Genomic DNA, 22,120 nt, shown 5'->3' with positions numbered 1-22,120 from the left:
TACAAATGACCCAATTTTGTTCCTTTTTATGGCTGAGTAATATTCCATTGTATATATGTACCACATCTTCTTTATCCATTCATCTGTCAATGGGCATTTAGGTTGCTTCCATGACCTGGCTATTGCAAATAGTGCTGCAATGAACATTGGGGTGCATGTGTCTTTTTGAATGATGGCTTTCTCTGGGTATAGGCCCAGTAGTGGGATTGCTGGGTCATATGGTAATTCTATGTTTACTTTTTCAAGGAATCTCCATACTGTTCTCCATAGTGGGTGTATCAATTTACATTCCACCAACAGTGCAGGAAGGTTCCCTTTTCTCCACACCTTCTCCAGCATTTATTTGTTTGTTTGTTTTTAAATTAATAGCTTCTTTCTTTCTTTCTTTCTTTCTTTCTTTATAGCCGTGTTGGGTCTTCATTTCGTGTGACTGCTTTCTCTAGTTGCGGCAAGCAGGGGCCACTCTTCATCGCGGTGTGGCGGCCACTCTTCATCGCGGTGCGCAGGCCTCTCACTATCGTGGACCCTCCTGTTGCGGGTCACAGGCTCCAGACGCGCAGGCTCAGCAGTTGTGGCTCACAGGCCCAGTTGCTCCGCGGCATGTGGGATCCTCCCAGACCAGGGCTCGAACTCGTGTCCCCTGCATTAGCAGGCAGATTCTCAACCACTGTGCCACCAGGGAAGCCCCCCAGCATTTATTGTTTCTAGATTTTTGGATGATGGCCATTCTGACTGGTGTGAGGTGATACCTCATTGTGGTTTTGATTTGCATTTCTCTAATGATCAGTGATGTTGAGTAGCTTTTCATGTGTTAGTTGGCCATCTGTATGTCTTCTTTGGAGAAATGTCTATTGAGGTCTTCTGCCCATTTTTGGATTGGGTTGTTTGTTTTTTTAATATTGAGCTGCATGAGCTGTTTATATATTTTGGAGATAAATCCTTTGTCCATTGATTCGTTTGCAAATATTTTCTCCCATTCTGAGCGTTGTCTTCTCACCTTGTTTGTAGTTTCCTTTGCTTTGCAAAAGCTTTTAAGTTTCATTAGGTCACATTTGTTTATTTTTGTTTTTATTTCCATTACTCTAGGAGGTGGATCAAAAAAGATCTTGCTGTGATTTATGTCAAAGAGTGTTCTTCCTATGTTGTCCTCTAAGAGTTTTATAGTGTCCGGTCTTACATTTAGGTCTTTACTCCATTTTGAGTTTATTTTTGTTTATGGTGTTAGGGAATGTTCTCATTTCATTCTTTTACATGTAGCTGTCCAGTTTACCCAGAACCACTTATTGAAGAGACTGTCTTTTCTCCATTGTATACTCTTGCCTCCTGTGTCATAGATTAGTTGACCATAGGTGTGTGGGTTTATCTCTGGGCTTTCTATCCTGTTCCACTGATGTATATTTCTGTTTTTGTGCCAGTACCATAATGTCTTGATTACTGTAGCTTTGTAGTATAGTCTGAAGTCAGGGAGTCTGACTCCTCCAGCTCCGTTTTTTCCCTCAAGACTGCTTTGGCTATTCGGGGTCTTTTGTGTCTCCATACAAATTTTCAGATTTTTTGTTCTAGTTCTGTAAAAATGCCATTGGTAATTTGATAGGGATTGCATTGAATCTGTAGGTTGCTTTGGGTAGTATAGTCATTTTCACAATATTGATTCTTCCAATCCAAGAACATGGTATATCTCTCCATCTGTTTGTGTCATCTTTGATTTATTTCATCAGTGTCTTATAGTTTTCTTAGTACAGGTCTTTTGGCAGGAGGATTCTTAACCACTGCACCACCAGGGAAGCCCTCTTCAAATGTTTTTTTCTATCTCTTTTTTTAGCTCCTCTTTTTCTGTGACTACCATTTCCCTATGTTGGTACGCTTGAAGTTGCCCACAGGTCCTGAGGCTCTGTTCATTTTTCTTCAATCATTTTTTTCTCTCGAAACTTCAGGATTGGGTAATTTTTATGGTCTATGTTCAAGTTCACTGATTCTTTCTTCTACCATCTCAAGCCTATTTGTAAGATCATCTAATAAATATTTCATTAAAGTTATTGCACTTTTCAGCTCTAGAATTTCCACTTGGTTCTTCACTATATCTTTTTGTTTTTGTTGAGATTCCCTGCTCTTTAGTTGTAATTATATTTTGCTTTAATTCTTTGTCATAATTTCCTTTAATTCTCTGAGCATATTTATAATAGCTGCTTTGAAGCCTTTGCTTCTATATCTATATATAACTGAATCACTTTGCTGTACACCAGAAACTAACACAACATTGTAAATCAACTATTCCTCAATTTAAAAAAATGTTTTTAAGAGTTCATTCCTCTTTTTACTGAGTTCTGTCTCATGGTATGAATGTACCACATGCCATAGACTGAATTTTTGTGTTGCCCCAAAATTCATATATTGAAACATAATCTCCAGTGTGATGGTATCTAGAGGTGGGACCTTTGGTCATGAAGGCTGAACACTCAGGAATGGGATTAATGCCCTTATAAAAGAAACTCCAGAGTAGGAAGCATCTTCTCATCAGACATCAAATCTGCTGGAGTCTGGATCTTGGACTTCCCACTCTTGAATTGTGAGAAATAAATTTCTGTTGTTTTTAAGACACCTAATCTGTGGTAATTTGTTATAGCATCCCAAACAGACTAAGACATACAATTTGTTTAACCATTCACCCGTTGAAGAACATGTGGGGTCATTTCCAGATTTTGGTTATTATGAATAAAGCTGCTATGAACATTCATGTACAAGTGTTTGTGTGAACATGCATTTCCATTGCTCTGGGATAAATGCCCAGAAGTACAATTTCTGGGTTGTATGGTAGTTGCATGTTTAGTTTTATAAGAAATTCCACACTGTTTTCCAGAGTAAGTGTACCATTTTACATTCCCACCAGCAATGTATAACTCAGTTTCTCTGTGTTCTCACTAGAATTTGATGTTGTCACTCTTTTTTTTATTTTAGCAATTCTGATAGGTGTGTAGTGATATATCATGGTGGTTTTAATTTTCATTTCCCTAATGGCTAAAGATGTTGAACATCTTTCTATGTGCTTATGTGAAATCTGTAAATCCTCTTCAGTGAAATGTCTGTTCATGTGTTTTGCTCATTTTCTAATTGGATTATTGGGTGGGTTTTTTTGGGTTTTATTGTTTGTTTGTTTTCAGTTTTGAGTGTTCTTTATATATTCTGCGAAGTAGTCCTTTGTTGGATATATGGTTTGCAAATATTTTCTCCAACTCTGTAGCCATCTCTTTTCTTCCTCTCAACTGTCTTTCACAGAGCAAGAATTTTACATTTTGATGAGGTCCAATTTGTCAATTTTTCCTTTTATGGATTGTGCTTCTGGTGACCCTAAAGATACTCTCCTATGTTTTTTAAAATTTATTTATTATTTATTTATTTATTTATTTATTTATTTATGGCTGCATTGGGTCTTCATTGCTGTGTGTGGGCTTTCTCTAGTTGCAGCGAGTGGGAGCTACTCATCATTGCGGTGCGCAGACTTCTCACTGTGGTGGCTTCTCTTGTTGCGGGTCACGGGCTCTAGGTGAGTGGGCTTCAGTAGTTGTGGCTCATGGGCTCTAGAGCGCAGGCTCAGTAGTTGTGGTGCACGGGCTTAGTTGTTCCACGGCATGTGGGATCATCCTGGACCAGGGCTCGAACCCATGTCTCCTGCATTGTCAGGCATATTCTTAACCACTGTGCCACCAGGAAACCCTTCTCCTATGTTTTCTTCTAATGTTTTATAGTTTTATGTTTTACTTGATCCATTTTGAGTTAATTTTTGCATAACGTATGGGACTCAGGTCAAAGTACAATTTTTTTTTCTATGAATGTCCAGTTGCTTCAGCACCATTTATTGAAAGGACTGTTCTTCCTTCACTGAATTGCTTTTACACCTGTGTCAAAATTCCAATGGGCAGACTCCCCAAACCAGCCCAACAAGAAGTGCCAGTAGGGGTTGGTTCAAGATGGCAGAGTAAAAGGACGTGTGCTCACTCCCTCTTGCGAGAGCACCAGAATCACAATGAACTGCTGAACAATCATCGACAGGAAGACACTGGAACTCACCAAAAAAGATATCCCAAAGACAAATGAGAAGCAATGAGATGCTTAGGAGGGGCTCAATCACAATAAAATCGAATCCCATAATGGCTGGGTGGGTGACTCACAAACTGGAGAACACTTATACCACAGAAGTCCACCCACTGGAGTGAAGGTTCTGAGCCCCAAGTCAGGCTTCACAACCTGGGAGTCCAGCAACAGGAGGAGGAATTCCTAGAGATTCAGAGGTTGAAGACTAGCGGGATTTGATTGCAGGACTTTGACAGGACTGGGGGAAACAGAGACTCCACTCTTGGAAGACACACACAAAGAAGTGTGTGCATCGGGACCCAGGGGAAGGAGCAGCGACCCCAGGGGAGACTGAACTAGACCTACCTGCTAGTGTTGGAGGGTCTCCTGCAGAGGCGGGGTGTGGCTGTGGCTCACCATGGGGACAAGGACACTGGCAGCAGAAGTTCTGGGAAGTACTCCTTGGTGTGAGCCATCCCAGAGTCTGTCATTAGCCCCACCAAAGAGCTGGGTAGGCTCCAGTGCTGGGTCGCCTCAGGCCAAACAACCAACAGGGAGGGAACGCAGACCCACCCATCAGCAGACAAGCGGATTAAAGCTTTACTGAGCTCTGCCCAACAGAGCAACACCCAGCTCTACCCACCACCAGTCCCTCCCATCAGGCAGCTTGCACAAGCCTCTAAGATAGCCTCATCCACCAGAGGGCAGAAGCAGAAGCAAGAAGAACTACAATTCTACAGCCTGTGGAAGGAAAACTACATTCACAGAAAGACAGACAAAATGAAAAGGCAGAGGACTTTGTACCACATGAAGGAACAAGATAAAACCGCAGAAAAACAACTAAATGAAGTGGAGATAGGCAACCTTCCAGAAAAAGAATTCAGAATAATGATAGTGAAGATGATCCAGGATGTCGGAAAAAGAATGGAGGCAAAGATCGAGAAGATGCAAGAAATGTTTAACAAACACATAGAAGAATTAAAGAACAAACAAAGAGAGTTGAACAATACAATAACTGAAATGAAAACTACACTAGAAGGAATCAATAGCAGAATAACTGAGGCAGAAGAACAGATAAGTGACCTGGAAGACAGAATGGTGGAATTCACTGCCATGGAACAGAATAAAGAAAAAAGAAAGAAAAGAAATGAAGAGGGCCTAAGAGACCTCTGGGACAACATTAAATGCAACAACATTCACATTATAGGGGTCCCAGAAGGAGAAGAGACAGAGAAAGGACACGAGAAAATATTTGAAGAGATTATAGTTGAAAACTTTCCTAACACGGGAAAGGAAATAGCCACCCAAGTCCAGGAAGCACAGAGAGTCCCATACAGGATAAACCTAAGGAGAAACACGCCAAGACACATAGTAATCAAATTGGCAAAAATTAAAGACAAAGAAAAATTATTGAAAGCAGCAAGGGAAAAACGACAAATAACATACAAGGGAACTCCTATAAGGCTAACAGTTGATTTCTCAGCAGAAACTCTACAAGCCAGAAGGGAGTGTCATGACATATTTAAAGTGATGAAAGGGAAGAACCTACAACCAAGATTACTCTATCTGGCAAGGATCTCATTCAGATTAGATTGAGAAATCAAAAGCTTTACAGACAAGCAAAAGCTAAGAGAATTCAGCACCACCAAACCAGCTCTACAACAAATGCTAAAGGAACTTCTCTAAGTGGAAGCACAAGAGAAGAAAAGGACCTACAAAAATACACCCAAAACAATTAAGAAAATGGTAATAAGAACATATATATCGATAATTACCTTAAATGTGAATGGATTAAATGCTCCAACCAAAAGAAACAGGCTTGCTGAATGGATACAAAAACAAGACCCATATATATGCTGTCTACAAGAGACCCACTTTAGACCTAGGGACACATACAGACTGAAGGTGAAGGGATGGAAAAAGATATTCCAGGCACATGGAAATCAAAAGAAAGATGGAGTAGCAGTACTCATATCAGATAAAATAGACTTTAAAATAATGTTACAAGAGACAAGGAAGGACACTACATAATGATCAAGGGATCAATCCAAGAAGAAGATATAACAATTATAAATATATATGCACCCAACATAGGAGCACCTCAATTAATAAGGCAAATGGTGACAGCTATAAAAGAGGAAATCAACAGTAACACAATAATAGTGGGGGAATTTAACACCTCACTTACACCAATGGACAGATCATCCAAACAGAAAATTAATAAGGAAACACAAGCTTTAAATGACACAATAGACCAGATAGATTTAATTGATATTTATAGGACGTTCCATCCAAAAACAGCAGATTACACTTTCTTCTCAAGTGCGCATGGAACATTCTCCAGGGTAGATCACATCTTGGGTCACAAATCAAGCCTCAGTAAATTTAAGAAAATTGAAATCATATCAAGCATCTTTTCCGAACACAACACTATGAGATTAGAAATCAATTACAGGGAAAAAAACGTAAAAAACACAGACACATGGAGGCTAAACAATACGTTACTAAATAACCAAGAGATTGCTGAAGAAATCAAAGAGGAAATCAAAAAATACCTAGAGAAAAATGATAATGAAAACACGATGATCCAAAACCTATGGGATGCAGCAAAAGCAGTTCTAAGAGGGAAGTTTATAGCAATACAAGCCTACCTCAAGAAATAAAAAAAATCTCAAATAAACAATCTAACCTTACACCTAAAGGAACTAGAGAAAGAAGAACAAACAAAACCGAAAGTGAGCAGAAGGAAAGAAATCATAAAGATCAGAGCAGAAATAAATGAAATAGAAACAAAGAAAACAATAGCAAAGATCAATAAAACTAAAAGCTGGTTCTTTGAGAAGATAAACAAAATTGATAAACCATTAGCCAGACTCATCAAGAAAAAGAGGGAGAGGACTCAAATCAATAAAATTAGAAATGAAAAAGGAGAAGTTACAACAGACACCACAGAAATACAAAGCATCCTAAGAGACTACTACAAGCAACTCTAGCCAATAAAATGGACAACCTGGAAGAAGTGGACAAATTCTTAGAAAGGTATAACCTTCCAAGACTGAACCAGGAAGAAATAGAAAATATGAACAGACCAATCACAAGTAATGAAATTGAAACTGTGATTTAAAATCTTCCAACAAACAAAAGTTCAGGACCAGAAGCCTTCACAGGTGAATTCTATCAAACATTTAGAGAAGAGCTAACACCCATCCTTCTCAAACTCTTCCAAAAAATTGCAGAGGAAGGAACACTCCCAAACTCATTCTATGAGGCCACCATCACCCTGATAAGAAAACCAGACAAAGATACTACAAAAAAAAAAAATTACAGACCAATATCACTGATGAATATAGATGCAAAAATCCTCAACAAAATACTAGCAAACAGAATCCAACAACATATTAAAAGGATCATACACCACGATCAAGTGGGATTCATCCCAGCTATGCAAGGATTCTTCAATATACACAAATCAATCAATGTGATACACCATATTAACAAACTGAAGAATAAAAACCATATTATCATCTCAATAGATGCAGAAAAAGCTTTTGACAAAATTCAACACCCATTTATGATAAAAACTCTCCAGAAAGTGGGCATAGAGGGAACCTACCTCAACATAATAAAGGCCATATATGACAAATCCACAGCAAACATCATTCTCAATGGTGAAAAACTGAAAACATTTCCTCTAAGATCAGTAACAAGACAAGGATGTCCACTCTCACCACTATTATTCAACATAGTTTTGGAAGTCCTAGCCACAGCAATCAGAGAAGAAAAAGAAATACAAACTGGAAAAGAAGAAGTAAAACTGTCATTGTTTGCAGATGATATGATACTATACATAGAGAATCCTAAAGATGTCACCAGAAAACTACTAGATCTAATCAATGAATTTTAAAGTTGCATGACACAAAATTAATGCACAGAAATCTCTTGCATTCCTATACACTAACAACAATGATCGGAGAGAGAAATTAAGGAAACAATCTCATTCACCATTGCAACAAAAAGAATAAAATACCTAGGAATAAACCTACCTAGGGAGGCAAAAGACCTGTATGCAGAAAACTATAAGACACTGATGAAAGAAATCAAAGATGACACAAACAGATGGAGAGATATACCATGTTCTTGGATTGGAAGAATCAATATTGTGAAAATGACTATACTACCCAAAGCAATCTACAGATTCAATGCAATCCCTATCAAATTACCAATGGCATTTTTTACAGAACTAGAACAAAAAATCTGAAAATCTGTATGGAGACACGAAAGACCCCGAATAGCCAAAGCAGTCTTGAGGGAAAAAAACGGAGCTGGTGGAGTCAGACTCCCTGACTTCAGACTATACTACAAAGCTACAGTAATCAAGACATTATGGTACTGGCACAAAAACAGAAATATACATCAGTGGAACAGGATAGAAAGCCCAGAGATAAACCCACACACCTATGGTCAATTAATCTATGACACAGGAGGCAAGAACGTACAATGGAGGAAAGACAGTCTCTTCAATAAGTGGTTTTGGGAAAACTGGACAGCTACATGTAAAAGAATGAAATGAGAACATTCCCTAACACCATAAACAAAAATAAACTCAAAATGGAGTAAAGACCTAAATGTAAGACCGGACACTATAAAACTCTTAGAGGACAACATAGGAAGAACACTCTTTGACATAAATCACAGCAAGATCTTTTTTGATCCACCTCCTAGAGTAATGGAAATAAAAACAAAAATAAACAAATTTGACCTAATGAAACTTAAAAGCTTTTGCAAAGCAAAGGAAACTACACACAAGATGAGAAGTACAACCCTCAGAATGGGAGAAAATATTTGCAAACGAATCAATGGACAAAGGATTTATCTCCAAAATATATAAACAGCTCATGCAGCTCAATATTAAAAAAACAAACAACCCAATCCAAAAATGGGCAGAAGACCTCAATAGACATTTCTCCAAAGAAGACATACTGATGGCCAACAAACACATGAAAAGCTGCTCAACATCACTGATCATTAGAGAAATGCAAATCAAAACCACAATGAGGTATCACCTCACACCAGTCAGAATGGCCATCATCCAAAAATCTAGAAACAATAAATGCTGGGGAAGGTGTGGAAAAAAGGGAACCTTCCTGCACTGTTGGTGGGAGTGTAATTTGATACAGCCATTATGGAGAACAGTATGGAGGTTCCTTGAAAAAGTAAACATAGAATTACCATATGACCCAGCAATCCCACTACTGGGCCTATACCCAGAGAAAGCCATCATTCAGAAAGACACATGCACCCCAATGTTCATTGCAGCACTATTTGCAATAGCCAGGTCATGGAAGCAACCTAAATGCCCATTGACAGATGAATGGATAAAGAAGATGTTGTACATATATACGATGGAATATTACTCAGCCATTAAAAGGGACAAAATTGGGTCATTTGTAGAGATGTGGATGGACCTAGAGACTGTCATACAGAGTGAAGTAAGTTAGAAAGAGAAAAACAAATATCGTATATTAATGCGTATATGTGGAACCTAGAAAAATGGTACAGATGAACCTGTTTGCAGGGCAGAAATAGAGACACAGATGTAGAGAACAAACGTATGGACACCAAGGGGGGAAAGCGGTGGAGGGAGGTGGTGGTGCTGTGATGAATTGGGAGGTTGGGATTGACATATATACACTAATATGTATAAAATGGATAACTACTAAGAACTTGCTGTGTAAAAAATATATAAAATAAAATTCAAAAAAATAAAGAAATGGACAGGAATGATATAAATTGCAAAGTTTTACTGAAAAAAAAGAAGAAAGAACCTGCTGTATAAAAATTAAATAAAATAAAATAAATTCAGAAATTCAAAAAAAAAAATAAATTGTAAGCATTTTCCTAGCTTATTAAAACTCCTAATAAGAACCTTATCTAAATGGCTATAAATGACTTACCATGTGTCTGTGCCATGACTTTTTAAGAATTGTTTTCATGTTTACTTATTAAATAATTATTTTCCTCAAAAAAAAAAAAAAGCGCCAGTAGCGCGGCACTGGTTCTTCTCAGGCTCGTGTGCGCTGCTTTGAGCAGAGTCACGCTTTATACCAGAAAGCTGGCGGGCACTATGGGGAAGAAACAAAACAAGAAGCAAGTGGAGGAGGTGCTAGAAGAAGAATATGTGGTAGGAAAAGTTCTCGACCATCGAGTGGTAAAGGGCCAAGTGGAGTACCTCCTAAAGTGGAAGGGGTTCTCAGATGAGGACGACACGTGGGAGCCAGAAGAAAACCTGGATTGCCCCGACCTCATTGCCGAGTTCCTGCAGTCACAGGAAACAGCACATGAGACAGACAAATCAGAAGGGGGCAAGCCCAAAGCTGATTCTGATTCGGAAGATAAGGGGGAGGAGAGCAAACCAAAGAAGAAAGAAGAGTCAGAAAAGCCATGAGGCTTTGCCCAGGGTTTGGAACTGGAGTGGATTATTGGAGCTATAGACTCCAGTGGAGAACTCATATTCCTGATGAAATGGAAAAACTGATGAGGCTGACCTGGGCCCTGCCAAGGAAGCCAATGTCAAGTGCCCACAGGTTGTCATATCCTCCTATGAGGAAAGGCTGACGTGGCATTCCTACCTCTTGGAGGATGATGACAAAAAAGATGACAAGAATTAACTCTCCTGAGTACCAGCCCTTGTCACGTCTGACCGTGGGTTTCGAGTGGGGAAAGGAGTTCTACTTGTCTTGACACCATAGAGGTGGCTTGAGAAGATGTCCTTTGAAGAGCCAGTATAGTTTCTGTGCCCTACAGCAGCCCAAGTGCTTTAAAGCCGTTCCATGCTGTATAGTTTGCACACCCATCCCAGTGGAGGGGAAGGAGGGTCAGTGTTTCAAGGCATCCCATTCTGAACTTTACTGAGAAAGGCAAAGGGCCTTCTACATAGGACAAAACTTGCAGGCTGGGATGTGGGAGAGCAAAAGATACTGTAGATCTTCAGAGAGCATCTCCACAACCCACAGCCTTCTTCCCAATAGTGTTAACTCTGCATTTTTACAGCATAGCATGTGTGTAGTTTTTGGCTATTTCTGGTGTATTATTTGGGGTGGGAGGGATGGGGTGGGAAAGAAAGGAGATGGATTAGGATCATTTTTGTTAAAATCTGGGGCCTGATTGGGTAAATGGTGAAACAAAGGAAAGAACAACTAATGACGATTTGGTTCTGTGTCCAGAATATTTTATCCTTTCAAAAATGTCATTGGCAACCTAAATGAGGACTGTGAGAGACCGTTTATAAGCTGTGAATGCCTGAAACTTAGAAGCCAAGGTGTTCCCTGCCTCAGCATAATGCTGTTCCCAACAAAGGACTAAGCCAGTTACGAAGTTACCAAAGCTGCCATTCTGGGGGATGGAAACTGGCTGAGGAGGAAAAGTCTTATTGGAGTGTATACACAGGCAGGTCATTCTGTCCTAGAGGTGCTGATTCTTGAAATTGACAAGAAGACCCTTTCTTCTCCAGTCATGAAGTTATAAATATCAGGTTCTCCATCCAAGCCACTGGCTGAAGTATTTGGGGAAGGGCAGAGGGTGGTATAGGAGGTGGGAGACTAGGGAAAGACAAGGGCTGGTGCTCTTAGGGTGGAAAACTCTTGGAGCCTCTGTTTTTTTTTTGTTTGTTTTTTTTTAGTTGTTTTGTTTTTTTATTTTTTTTTATACTGCAGGTTCTTATTAGGCATCAATTTTATACACATCACTGTATACATGTCAATCCCAATCGCCCAATTCAGCACACCACCATCCCCACCCCCCCGCAGTTTTCCCCCCTTGGTGTCCATATGTCCATTCTCTACATCTGTGTCTCAACTTCTGCCCTGCAAACCGGCTCATCTGTACCATTTTTCTAGGTTCCACATACATGCATTAATATACGATATTTGTTTTTCTCTTTCTGACTTACTTCACTCTGTATGACAGTCTCTAGATCCATCCACTTCTCAACAAATGACTCAATTTCGTTCCTTTTTATGGCTGAGTAATATTCCATTGTATATATGTACCACATCTTCTTTATACATTCGTCTGTTGATGGGCATTTAGGTTGCTTCCATGACCTGGCTATTGTAAATAGTGCTGCAATGAACATTCGGGTGCATGTGTCTTTTTGAATTACGGTTTTCTCTGGGTATATGCCCAGTACTGGGATTGCTGGGTCATATGGTAATTCTATTTTTAGTTTTTTAAGGAACTTCCATATTGTTCTCCGTAGTGGCTGTTATCAATTTACATTCCCACCAACAGTGCAAGAGGGTTCCCTTTTCTCCACACCCTCTCCAGCATTTGTTGTTTGTAGATTTTCTGATGATGCCCATTCTAACAGGAGTGAGGTGATACCTCATTGTAGTTTTGATTTGCATTTCTCTAATAATTAGTGATGTTGAGCATCTTTTCATGTGCTTCGTGGCCGTCTGTATGTCTTCTTTGGAGAAATGTCTATTTAGGTCTTCTGCCCATTTTTGGATTGGGGTGTTTGTTTCTTTAATATTGAGCTGAATGAGCTGTTTATATATTTTGGAGATTAATCCTTTGTCCGTTGATCCGTTTGCAAATATTTTCTCCCATTCTGAGCGTTGTCTTTTCGTCTTGTTTATGGTTTCCTTTGCTGTGCAAAAGCTTTGAAGTTTCATTAGGTCCCATTTGTTTATTTTTATTTTTATTTCCATTACTCTAGAAGGTGGATCAAAAAAGATCTTGCTGTGATTTATGTCAAAGAGTGTTCTTCCTATGTTTTCCTCTAAGAGTTTTATAGTGTCCAGTCTTATATTTAGGTCTCTAATCCATTTTGAGTTTATTTTTGTGTACGGTGTTAGGGAGTATTCTAATTTCATTCTTTTACATGTAGCTGTCCAGTTTTCCCAGCACCACTTATTGAAGAGACTGTCTTTTCTCCATTGTATATCTTTGCCTCCTTTGTCATAGATTAGTTGACCATAGGTGCGTGGGTTAATCTCTGGGCTTTCTATCTTGTTCCATTGATCTATGTTTCTGTTTTTGTGCCAGTACCATATTGTCTTGATTACTGTAGCTTTGTAGTATAGTCTGAAGTCAGGGAGTCTGATTCCTCCAGCTCCATTTTTTTGCCTCAAGACTGCTTTGGCTATTCGGGATCTTTTGTGTCTCCATACAAATTTTAAGATGATTTGTTCTAGCTCCGTAAAAAATGGCACTGGTAATTTGATAGGGATTGCATTGAATCTGTAGATTGCTTTGGGTAGTATACTCATTTTCACAATGTTGATTCTTCCAGTCCAAGAACATGGTATATATCTCTCCATCTGTTGGTATCATCTTTAATTTCTTTCATCAGTGTCTTATAGTTTTCTGCATACAGGTCTTTTGTCTCCCTAGGTAGGTTTATTCCTAGGTATTTTATTCTTTTTGTTGCAATGGTAAATGGGAGTGTTTCCCTAATTTCTCTTTCAGATTTTTCATCATTAGTGTATAGGAATGCAAGAGATTTCTGTGCATTCATTTTGTATCCTGCAACTTTACCATATTCATTAATTAGCTCTAGCAGTTTTCTGGTGGCAGTTTTAGGATACTCTATGTATAGTATCATGTCATCCGCAAACAGTGACAGTTTTACTTCTTTTCCAATTTGTATTCCTTTTATTTCTTTTTCTTCTCTGATTGCCGTGGCTAGGACTTCCAGAACTATGTTGAATAATACTGGTGAGAGTGGACATCCTTGTCTCGTTCCTGATCTTAGAGGAAATGCTTTCAGTTTTTCACCATTGAGAATGATGTTTGCTGTGGGTTTGTCATATATGGCCTTTATTATGTTGAGGTAGGTTCCCTCTATGCCCACTTTCTGGAGAGTTTTTATCATAAATGGGTGTTGAATTTTGTCAAAAGCTTTTTATGCAGCTATTGAGATGATCATATGGTTTTTATTCTTCAATTTGTTAATATGGTGTATCACATTGATTGATTTGCGTATATTGAAGAATCCTTGCATAGCTGGGATGAATCCCACTTGATCGTGGTGTATGAGCCTTTTAATGTGTTGTTGGATTCTGTTTGCTAGTATTTTGTTGAGGATTTTTGCATCTATATTCATCAGTGATATTGGTCTGTAATTTTCTTTTCTTGTAGTGTCTTTGTCTGGTTTTGGTATCAGGGTGATGGTGGCCTCATAGAATGAGTTTGGGAGTGTTCCTTCCTCTGCAATTTTTTGGAAGAGTTTGAGAAGGATAGGTGTTAGCTCTTCTCTAAATGTTTGATAGAATTCACCTGTGAAGCCATCTGGTCCTGGACTTTTGTTTGTTGGAAGATTTTTAATCACAGTTTCAATTTCATTACTTGTGATTGGTCTGTTCATGTTTTCTATTTCTTCCTGGTTCAGTCTTGGAAGGTTATACCTTTCTAAAAATGTGTCCATTTCTTCCAGGTTGTCCATTTTATTGGCATAAAGTTGCTTGTAGTAGTCTCTTAGGATGCTTTGTATTTCTGCGGTGTCTGTTGTAACTTCTCCTTTTTCATTTCTGATTTTATTGATTTGAGTCCTCTCCCTCTTTTTCTTGATGAGTCTGGCTAATGGCTTATCAATTTTGTTTATCTTCTCAAAGAACCAACTTTTAGTTTTATTGATCTTTGCTATTGTTTTCTTTGTTTCTATTTCATTTATTTCTGCTCTGATCTTTATGATTTCTTTCCTTCTGCTAACTTTGGGTTTTGTTTGTTCTTCTTTCTCTAGTTTCTTTAGGTGTAAGGTTAGATTGTTTACTTGAGATTTTTCCTGTTTCTTTAGGTAGGCTTGTATAGCTATAAACTTCCCTCTTAGAACTGCTTTTGCTGCATCCCATAGGTTTTGGGTCGTCGTGTTTTCATTGTCATCTGTTTCTAGGTATTTTTTGATTTCCTCTTTGATTTATTCAGTGATCTCTTGGTTATTAAGTAGTGTATTGTTTAGCCCCCTTGTGTTTGTATTTTTTACAGATTTTTCCCTGTAATTGATATTTAATCTCATAGCATTGTGGTCAGAAAAGATGCTTGATATGATTTCAATTTTCTTAAATTTACTGAGGCTTGATTTGTGACCCAAGATGTGATCTATCCTGGAGAATGTTCCGTGCACACTTGAGAAGAACGTGTAATCTGCTGTTTTTGGATGGAATGTCCTATATATATCAATTAAATCTATCTGGTCTATTGTGTCATTTAAAGCTTCTGTTTCCTTTTTTATTTTCATTTTGGATGATCTGTCCATTGGTGTAAGTGAGGTGTTAAAGTCCCCCACTATGATTGTGTTACTGTCGATTTCCTCTTTTATAGCTGTTAGCAGTTGCCTTGTGTATTGAGGTGCCCCTATGTTGGGTGCATATATATTTATAATTGTTATATCTTCTTCTTGGATTGATCCCTTGATCATTATGTAGTGTCCTTCCTTGTCTCTTGTAACATTCTTTATTTTAAAGTCTATTTTATCTGATATGAGTATAGCTACTCCAGCTTTCTTTTGATTTCCATTTGCATGGAATATCTTTTTCCATCCCCTCACTTTCAGTCTGTATGTGTCCCTCGGTCTAAAGTGGGTCTCTTGTAGACAGCATATATATGGGTCTTGTTTTTGTATCCATTCAGCCAGTCTATGTCTTTTGGTTGGGGCATTTAATCCATTCACGTTTAAGGTAATTATCGATATGTATGTTCCTATGACCATTTTCTTAATTGTTTTGGGTTTGTTTTTGTAGGTCCTTTTCTTCTCTTGTGTTTCCCACTTAGAGAAGTTCCTTTAGCATTTGTTGTAGAGCTGGTTTGGTGGTGCTGAATTCTCTTAGCTTTTGCTTGTCTGTAAAGCTTTTGATTTCTCCATCAAATCTGAATGAGATCCTTGCTGGGTAGAGTAATCTTGGTTGTAGGTTCTTCCCTTTCATCACTTTAAGTATATCATGCCACTCCCTTCTGGCTTGCAGAGTTTCTGCTGAGAAATCAGCTGTTAACCTTATGGGAGTTCCCTTGTATGTTATTTGTCGTTTTTCCCTTGCTGCTTTCAATAATTTTTCTGTCTTTAATTTTTGCCAATTTGATTACTATGTGTCTCGGCGTGTTTCTCCTTGGGTTTATCCTGTATGGGACTCTCTGTGCTTCCTGGACTTGGGTGGCTATTTCCTCTCCCATGTTAGGGAAATTTTCGACTATAATCTCTTCAAATATTTTCTCTGGTCCTTTCTCTCTCTCTTCACCTTCTGGGACCCCTATAATGCGAATGTTGTTGCGTTTAATGTTGTCCCAGAGGTCTCTTAGGCTGTCTTCATTTCTTTTCATTCTTTTTTCTTTAGTCTGTTCCTCAGCAGTGAATTCCACCATTCTGTCTTCCAGGTCACTTATCCGTTCTTCTGCCTCAGTTATGCTGCTATTGATTCCTTCTAGTGTAGTTTTCATTTCAGTTATTGTATTGGTCATCTCTGTTTGTTTGTTCTTTAATTCTTCTAGGTCTTTGTTAATCATTTCTTGCATCTTCTCGATCTTTGCCTCCATTCTTATTCCGAGGTCCTGGATCATCTTCACTATCATTATTCTGAATTCTGTTTCTGGAAAGTTGCCTATCTCCACTTCATTTAGTTGTTTTTCTGGGTTTTTTTCTTGTTCCTTCATCTGGTACATAGCCCTCTGCCTTTTCATCTTGTCTATCTTTCTGTAACTGTGGTTTTTGGTCCACAGGCTGCAGGATTGTAGTTTTTCTTGCTTCTGCTGTCTGCCCTCTGGTGGTTGAGGCTATCTAAGAGGCTTCGGAGCCTCTGTTTTTTGAACTTTGAAACCATTGGTGGCAGGGTTCAGTCACTGACAGCACAAGTTCACTGAAGCACTTCAAGTCTTGAATGATTTCAAAAGCCCTGGTCTCAGGAGAAGATTAAATTTTCACACTGGGGCAGTGGTTCACTTTAAAACAAAACAATTTTTTTTAATCCTAAGCATTAACTAAAACCCAAAATGCTGTCATGACTCATGAGATCCATCAGTTCTTGACATCATCTAGACCTGCATCTAGAACTCCATTGTAAAAGGCATGTGTTAGGTTTCTGTGAAAACTTTTAAATGTAAACTTCGTACCAACACTGTCAGTTTTTGTCTTAATATAATTATAGATTTATATTTTAAAAATCCAGCAGCATACTTGTGTGGGTCTATTTTGGGGCTCCTCTATTTCATTGACCTATGCATCTGTCCTTTTACCAATACTCTATTGTCTTCATTACTGTAGCTATATAGTAAGGCTTATTTGGGTAGAGTGATTTCACTCTTTATTCTTTTCCAAGATTACCTTAGATATCTAGGGCCTATGGCTTTCCTTATGAATTTTAATTTATAAATTAAAAATTTTAAAAATTATAAAATTATATAATTATAAAAATTAATTATAAATTTAATTTATAAATTAAATAGAATAATCTTTTCTATGTCTACAAAAAAAACCATTGCTAGGATTTTGATAGGAATTGTATTATACCTTTAATTTGGCAAGCAGTGACATCTTTACTATGTTGAGTCTTCCAATCATGAACATGATATGTCCCTCCATTTATTTAGGTCTTCTTTGATTTCTTTTATCAGTGTATTATAGTTTTCAGCATATATGTTCTATATATGCTTTTGCTAGAGTCATACCTAAGCATTTTTAAGTGGTTGTAAATGGTACTGTATCTTTAATTTTACTTTCCTTTTTTGTTGATGAAAAATGGACGTTTTGTTTATTTTTTAAATATTTATTTATTTATTTGGTAGCGCCTGGTCTTAGTTGTGGCACGTGGGCTCCTTAGTTGCAGCTCACTGGGTCTTAGTTGCAGCAAGCGGGCTCCTTAGTTGTAGCATGCAAACTCTTAGTTGCGGCATGCATGTGGGATCTAGTTCCCTGACCAGGGATCGAACCCGGACCCCCTGCTTTGGGACCACGAGTCTTCACCACTGCACCACCAGGGAAGTCCCCAAAAGTGGACATTTTAGATAATATATTGTAGCAACTGTGGATTCTGATTTTCCCCCGAGGCTGATGTTATTGTTTTGCTTTTAGTAAATCGCCTATACTCAATCTGTGGAAACTATCTTCTCCATGGTATGTAGCCCATGATGTCTCTGCCCAGTTTAATTTATATTTTTATTTTTTGTAAAATAAAAACTCCCGAGAGATTGCCCCTGGATCTGTATAGCACAGGAGACCAGCAATGACTGGTTTGAGGTTCTGATCAAACACTCGAGCCAGTAAGGCTTTCACCCTTTGCTCATAGGTCTGGGGGCGAGTGGGGAAGCCTATTCAAAATTCAGTCTGTTTTCAAGCCTATCCCAGCTTTTACTTTCCACCACAGAGCTTGAGCTTTCTTGGGTCTCCCGTGTGTGTGCACACAGCCTCCCATTCAACCAGGGATGTGTGGAACCTCTCTGGTTCTCTCTTTTCCAGGAGTTCCTTGGTAAATTTCTATAGAGTCCACTGGTCTGCCACCTGCCCCAAGTGGGACTGCAGCCTCAGGCTAACAAAGTTGTGGGCTTTCCCCGTTCATTTCCTATTGAGTTTGCTATTTTTACAGACAATGCCACTGCACACGGGTCTTTCACCTTTCCCTCCAGATCAAGCCCAACAATGAAGCTGCTAGTTTTTAGAGACACCTTCACCCCGGTAGCACTACAAGCTGGGGATGAGGGGGGAAATGGAAGCAGCTCCAGGCAAAATACTCAGTGTTCTTTCCTGAAGTTCAGCAGTTTTTCCATAAATAGATGCTTCTCAATTTTTTTTATTTACTTGCCTTTGGTCAACTTCCAGCGCCCTGAAATGGCTGGTTTAGACAATTTTGTCCTGTTTTATAGTTGCCCGACACTTTGCCAGAAATATCCAGGCATGACTGAACCTTTCAGCCTTGGACACAGCTTGGGATCCAGCTGGGATCCAGACTCTACCCTACCAGCTACAGCCCCAGTGGGTGAATCAGCCTTCTGTAAGTGAAGCTCTCCATTCAAAGCAGACCTCGCTCTGCTGGGGAGGGAAGGCTCAGTGTCATGCAGCTTTGGGGCTGAGCTTGCAGGACCAGAACTCAGTACGTAACCAGCAGACTGATCCCTGCATCCTCCGACATCACTCCCCTGCCTCATCCCAAGGTACCCACTTTATCAATTGGGTGCTCACGACTGCAGATGGGCTATGTCCTAGTCTCTACATCTTCCATCAGACAGGTCATGAGAAATGTCATCTTTCACATAGTTCAATCTGTACAATGGATCAGATCACTGGTGGAATTGCACCATTAACCTTTAACTTTTCCAGGGACCAAAGTAGGGAGGGTGTGAATAGAACAGCAGACTGGGCTTGTGGGCTCAGCTCTGGTCCTGTTTCTGCCAACTGACCCCCAAGTGCTGGCCCCTACACCCCCACCAGATCCCCTGCATGGAGGGGATCTAGGTAAACAGGCTGACTCTGGGCCTCCACAACTACAACCAGCATTTATCCTCTATAGGCTCCACACATTTTGATTCACTGAATCCTCACAAGAACCCTAGGAAGTAAACGCTATTATTAATCCTTATTTTTACGCAAGAAAAAAAATGGTGGCAGAGGTATAAATGAAACTTGCCCAAGGATCCCCAAGAGAAAAGTTGGCAGTGACAGAATTTGAACCCAGACAATCTGGTTCCTAATCCTAAACCCAAGCTCCTAAACACTGTATTCTCTTGCCTCCCCATATGCTACCATCTGTCGATGACCTGGTCACTATTATTGCTGGCACTAGGACAGTGCTTTTGAAATTGCAGGCTGCCTGCCTTTAAGTTGGCCATGCAATCAATTCCATGGTTAAGCCCGGTTTTTCAATTAAATAGAAGAAACTAAAAATTTTAAATATCAATGTGTGTTATGTGTGGCGAGGGTGGTTTTTAATTCATGAAATCTGTTTCAGTTATAAACGCATCCTTTTCAGGCAACAGTTCTCAAATACTTCAGCAAATGACAGGAACCCATTGCAAAGGCAACACCGCTGTTGATGGAAGACTAGAGCTTAGAGGAGATCTCTTTGCTTTGTTAGTTCTCATCTACCGAAGGTAACCAGAGGTGACCCACTAGCCTCGCTCCTGGACACCCTCCACAACACACTGTTAAAATAAATGTTTCCAGAGCGCCAGGCACTGTTCGAAGCGCTTTGTTAACCTGCTCCTGGGAATTCCCTGGCGGTCCAGTGGTTAGGACTCCGTGCTTTCACTGTCGAGGGCCCGGGTTCAATCTCCAGTCAGGGAACTAAGATCCCACAAGCCACACGGTGTGGCCAAAAAATGACCCAAACAAAACAAAAAAACCTGCTCAATCCTCACTGCATTCAAGTGGGTACTGTTGTTATCCTTATTTTACAGACGAGCAAACAGGCTCAGAGAGGTTAAGCCACTCAGCCAAAGTTACGTGGCCCGTCGGAGTTGGAGCCGGGGTTTGGACCTGCCACGCCTGTGTGGCCCCCCCGTCAGCAGCCTGGAGGAATCTGGTCCTCAGGTGGGAAGACAAAGCCCTGTAGGACTCCCATCCTCCACCCCGCAATAAGACAGGGCCCCAGGAGTACAGTCTCTGCCCTCTGCATGGAAGGCTCCAGACCAGAATTCCCCCCTTTGTGTGTGCCTTCAAAGCACACCTCTTTCAAGATGGCTGCTGTGACCACCGCAGCTGAGGTGTCACAGCCATCCTCCTCATCCAGGTAACCCTCTTTATCTCATCACTGGCTGCCATGAGATTGTAAACATTGTGTATATGGACTGTCTCCCCCACCAGAAGGAAGTACCCAGAGGGCAGGCATTTTGTCCATGTGCTGCTGTGCCTCTAGCTCCTAGGTGGATGACGGCACATACGAAGAACCCCAGAAAATTTCGTTATTGAGTGAGCAAGAGTTTGGAGTAAAGAGGGTGAATAACCTTAAAAGCAGAAGTTAACCCCCTTCACCCCCGGACAAAGCACTATCAATCAATCAATCAACCTGCCATCTGTTCCTGCAATGGTCAAACCACTCTAGTTCATCCATCATCAACAACTAGCACGCTATAAGGAGTTTGGGGTCTTCAGAGACAAAAAAAAAGATGGGCTCTCACAGACGGCCAGAGAGAGAGTTTGTTCAAGACGGCAATATGAGTTCACAATGAGCTGGACTGGACTCCACAGCGCACCTCGGGTCTGTGCATTCACTCCGCTTCTCTTGAAATCTGAAAGGACAGTGGGCGTGTCCGAGGACCTTCAGGCACGGGGCGCCCACCAGGACCAAGAGGTGCTTACAAAGCACCATCTCCAGTTGGACTTGTGGGCTGGGTCCATGTCAGATTTTACACACGGTAGGGAAGGAAGATGCCAGCTCTTATTCTCCAAGGGCTTCTGCATCGTGACGGAAACACCACACACAAACCTCCGAGTCTGAGGAGGGAGCAGCGTTCCACGCACTAGAGAAGGCAGGACGAGGCGAAGGAGGTAGAAGCAAAAGCCCGTTGAGGTGTCCCGTCCTCTGCACTGTCCTGTCCCACAGAGCACCCAGAGGCTGGCCCCCACCGCCCGGCCCCTGCTGGAGAGCGTGGGAGGGAAGAGCCACAGAGCCCCTGCCCACTGGGAGAGGGAAGAATTCACATTAGTGAACATGACTGACTGCCCTTTACAAATGCGGAGGATGCATTTCCTGGGGGCAAAAGGGGCCTGGCCCATGCAGGAGCTCTGTAGCGGGAAGTCAGAGCCGGCTTCTGGAGACTCGGGCTGAGTGCACACGGAGGGCGTGTGTATAAGCAAGAAGGGTGTCTTTAAACTCCCGTCCCCATGCAAATGCTCCTCCCGCTCCGCATTACGTCCTCCTTCCGGGCAAGAGTTGAGTCAGCTCTGCGAGCTTGTACTCTCAGGGAGAAGACCCGTGTGCCTGGTGAGACCTAGAAGGACACCACTGCCTGCCCCTCATCCTGACGACGCGTGACACTTGGAAAGAACAGCTTACAAAACACCCCCAATTACTTACCACACGTGCTCTTCCCTTAGAAAACACCCATCAGCCAGAAGGAAATGGAGACACAG

The 22,120-nt window shown here is 40.4% G+C and overlaps 1 pseudogene; it reads left to right on the top strand.

The window, feature by feature from the left end:
* The first annotated feature begins 10,165 nt into the window (after positions 1 to 10,165).
* LOC137750075 (chromobox protein homolog 1 pseudogene) lies at positions 10,166 to 10,736 on the top strand (annotated as a pseudogene).
* Positions 10,737 to 22,120: the final 11,384 nt, after the last annotated feature.

This window comes from Eschrichtius robustus, chromosome 16, assembly GCF_028021215.1.
Source record: "Eschrichtius robustus isolate mEscRob2 chromosome 16, mEscRob2.pri, whole genome shotgun sequence".
Classification (NCBI taxonomy): Eukaryota; Metazoa; Chordata; class Mammalia; order Artiodactyla; family Eschrichtiidae; genus Eschrichtius; species Eschrichtius robustus.
This window is presented reverse-complemented; position numbering and strand designations above follow the sequence as displayed.